At 45.6% G+C, this 3,884-nt stretch overlaps 1 long non-coding RNA gene across 1 annotated transcript; it reads right to left on the bottom strand.

Annotated features, from left to right (window-relative positions):
* Positions 1–1,362: 1,362 nt before the first annotated feature.
* LOC135829560 (uncharacterized) lies at positions 1,363–2,627 on the bottom strand. The gene is made up of 2 exons (XR_010555856.1): positions 1,848–2,627; positions 1,363–1,665 (listed from the first exon to the last, which is right to left on the bottom strand). It is a non-coding gene; the product is annotated as an uncharacterized LOC135829560 (long non-coding RNA).
* Between the last annotated feature and the right edge of the window lie 1,257 nt (positions 2,628–3,884).

Below are 3,884 nucleotides of genomic sequence, written 5' to 3'. Positions count from 1 at the left end.
ACGAAGAGTCTTCGCTAGAATTCCGAGTTTTCTCTTTTCCCAAAGTTTGCCAAACACTTTCCTCACGTACATGTACATGTACATGTACATTGTACGTACCTGTAGGTCCTGATGCGTCTTGGGCATTGCTTTGCCCTGAGGCTAAGGTCTAGTCGCAGACTTGTACTTGTGTAGCAAAGGCCATTGTCCAGTTCGCATGGTCCTAGCCAGGTTCGTTGAACTGCTGACAAGGTGTCGCAAGAAGGCTGGCTGGACTGGGCAAAGCATGGGTGGGCGAACACCTTTCTGTCACTTGTGCTGTCAAAATAGTGTCAGCTCATCTCGTCCAATGTTCAAGGAAACAATGCCTACAATGTATTAGTATGTGGCATGTTGTGCGTCATTATTATTAATAATAATTATTATTATAAAATGTGGCATGCATCCGTGCTAAGGACAGGAGGCCAAGGACAGGAGGCCAAGGAGTCGAGTAGTTTTCATCAAGACTACACACTGGGCTTACAACGATACATCATCAATGACATCATCATTTTGGACAATGGGCTGCATGCAGGGTTTGACTACCGTACTGGCAATATAATTATGTTGCCGCAGTGAGGCCATGAAGCGTTACATTGGCACATGTTTGCCGCACGCAGGGCGTTACATGCAAAGTCGCACAGGAGCCGTACACAGGTTTCTATATTGCCGCAGTCCTTTTTTTGCTATTGCCGCATCACTTTTTTGCTATTGCCGCATCATTTTTTTGCTATTGCCGCATCATTTTTTTGCTATTGCCGCATCATTTTTTGCAAACTGCAATGAAAAGATCGCCGCACCCCGATAGGTACTTCACGATCACCATGAATGATCACCATAGTGCCAAGCAGGGAGTCGTAAAAGCCCGGGAGAGGACACGGGATGCGCGCACGCGGACGATGTTTGCCTCGGCCAGAAAGTGAAGCACGCTAGGCCGGCGCGGCCGGATCTGCTCGATCCACGGCGCTGTGCTTGTCTTCAGGGCAGGGAGTCCTAAAATACCAATATTTTACAACTCGTTGTTGACACCATTATCCGAAACTGGTGGCGAAGGAAGGATAAACATGATTGTATGTCTGTCAGACTCAGTACAGGGGTGGGGAGTTGAGTGTGTGTGTGTGTGTGGGGGGGGGGGGGAGGCGTGTGTATGTGCACATGTGCTTGTACTTTTGTGTGTGTTTGTACAGTGTTTGTGTGTGTGCTTGTGTGTGTGCGCGCGAACGTGTGTGTGCATTTTTGTGCACAATTCCGTTATGAAGTACAAATGATAGGTTTACCTTTTGTACACTCGCCAAGACTTCCGTTTCCTAAACGGCTCAAGTCACCGCGTACTCAGTATACGAGTAGAAAAGTGTTGAAATTATCAAGATTTATAAATAACGACCTGCAACCATGTACAATGTAGATAGATAGGGAACACACATTGATTGTTTTTAAAAGAATCCAGGCATTATCATGAATCATGGAACGAGTGCGTAATAATGCTCTATGTTGCGTTTTGACGATGCTGAAGGAAGGGAGCCGTCGCGATTTACTCACAACACACGCACAGAAGTCCACTCGACTGCAATTTCTGACACAAATTCATAAATCCACGAGTACGCCGAGGAAGCTCAGCGGATCTCCACAAGAACTTTCGCCCATCACCTGCAATGGAATATGGGCTGTATGATACGACCAGTGGTTAACACGGGAAGTGGCGTCATTTTCCACAAATCTCGTTTCATTCACAACCATTTGACTGCAATTCAGTGCAATTTCTGCCGCAAATTCAACTCCACGAGTACGAGGAAGCTCAGCGGATCTCAACACGAACGTTCGCCCATCACCTGCAATGGAATATGGGCTGTATGCTACGACCAGCGGCTAACACGGGAAGTGGCGTCATTTTCCACAAATCTCGTTTCATTCACAACCATTTGACTGCAATTCAGTGCAATTTCTGCCACAAATTCAACTCCACGAGTACGAGGAAACTCAGCGGATCTCAACACGAACGTTGGCCCATCACCTGCAATGGAATATGGGCTGTATGCTACGACCAGCGGCTAACACGGGAAGTGGCGTCATTTTCCACAAATCTCGTTTCATTCACAACCATTTGACTGCAATTCAGTGCAATTTCTGCCACAAATTCAACTCCACGAGTACGAGGAAACTCAGCGGATCTCAACACGAACGTTGGCCCATCACCTGCAATGGAATATGGGCTGTATGATACGACCAGCGGCTAACACGGGAAGTGGCGTCATTTTCCACAAATCTCATTTCGTTCACCCCAACTCAAATAAAAGTGAAGTACAATTAGGGATTTGTCTTGCATTTCCATCGCCTCAGAATAAATTAACTTCGATAAACTGAGAGAGAATGAGTGAGGCAGCTGGAAGATGAGGATGAAAATAGAGATCAGAAGACTCGACGGAGCAATCGTCTCCGTGCTCTAAGAGAAATCGGAGAATGTCCCAATTAGTATTTCAAGAAGACATCACAATTTTCGAAAATAATAATTTCCTTGCCTCGCAACACCGTTCCCTGGCAGCGTTCCCCGGCAGCGCGAGGCAAAGATGTTTTCTGGGAATGTGTGCCGTGTCCTCTCCCGGGCTTTTACGACTCCCTGGTGCCAAGTGTCACGCGACTAGCTGTCGCCATTTTGTTACCATGGCAACGGTGGCATTTTTTGTGCTTTTTGGGTAAATTTTTGCATTTTCTTTAGAGAAAAAATTGATTTATAGGGGTTTTTCAAAACACTTTCCATTTCCATTTTAGACCAAGAAAAAACGCATAATCCGGAAAAGCCTAGTCGGGAGCCCCTTCGCAGCATACTGCCGCGGGCTGTGCTGACACGTGTAGAGACGTGACTTAGTCTTTGCATACCGCTATTACCGGTAGGCAAGCTTAGTAGGTAACGATTTCTTGTGAAGCTTTTGTGTTTAAACTTGCATTTCCACTGAGTGTTCTCCCCCCCCCCCCGAATTTGGGTTGTCTTTTTCAGTTTTTGCTTTTTACTCGTACTTCATGGTTTCACGCGATTGGCCCAATTGGTGCTGTTAATAAACCCGTTCTCAAAGCTTTATTATTTTACTTGGGTATACTCAACAGGCCTATGGCCTTCTTACAGGGTGCCCAAGGAGAAATTATGAGCAGCTAGCGCCAAAAGCAGGCAGGATACGGCCTGGCCGGGACATAATTATGTCTTAAATGAGGGGAGAGTCACTGACTACTGAATGTTTGGCCTCTGGTTTGGGAGGTTGTGTGGTTGTAGACTACACCGTGATTAGATAACGGAGATTGCACTGTGCAGCTAGCATGGCTCGATCCGTGGCGAATCATGGTCGTCATTTTAGTTTATACCCCTGTTTCAGAACTTAGGCTGAGTAGCGACTTCCGACCATATTAGTCAACTGCACCAGTTCATTGGTGAGCCAAGGAAAAAAGCTCGCTGAGCATCCCATTGCTTTGTAAGTTGCTAATCCCTTCCTACTTTGTGTACGTGCTCTTCATTTTCTTTTTTCTCTTCTTCCGTGGTTGGTCTCACCCTCTCCTCAATTCAATTGGCTGTCTTGACATGCCACGAGGTGCAGAAATAAATAAATAAATAACATGGAAATTGTGGGCACAAGTTATGCACGTCTGACTGTTCAAAATCTGGTTTAGTTGGTGAACTGGAACGCATAATTTGTGCCCACAATTTCCACGTTACAAATTTGCACCAATTCAATTTTACTATAATGAATACAGACGTCTACTCTAACTATGTACGAAGAACTGTATCAATGCACGGACCAGGGAAATATGCTCCATTTAAAAGTGCTGAAAATAAGATCCATACATCCTGTACACTCTCCAAACCTTGTGAAAACAAGATA

This window comes from Sycon ciliatum, chromosome 13 (genome assembly GCF_964019385.1).
Source record: "Sycon ciliatum chromosome 13, ocSycCili1.1, whole genome shotgun sequence".
In the NCBI taxonomy this organism is placed as follows: Eukaryota; Metazoa; Porifera; class Calcarea; order Leucosolenida; family Sycettidae; genus Sycon; species Sycon ciliatum.
Note: the sequence above shows the minus strand (reverse complement) of the source record. Positions and strands in the feature narration are given on the sequence as shown.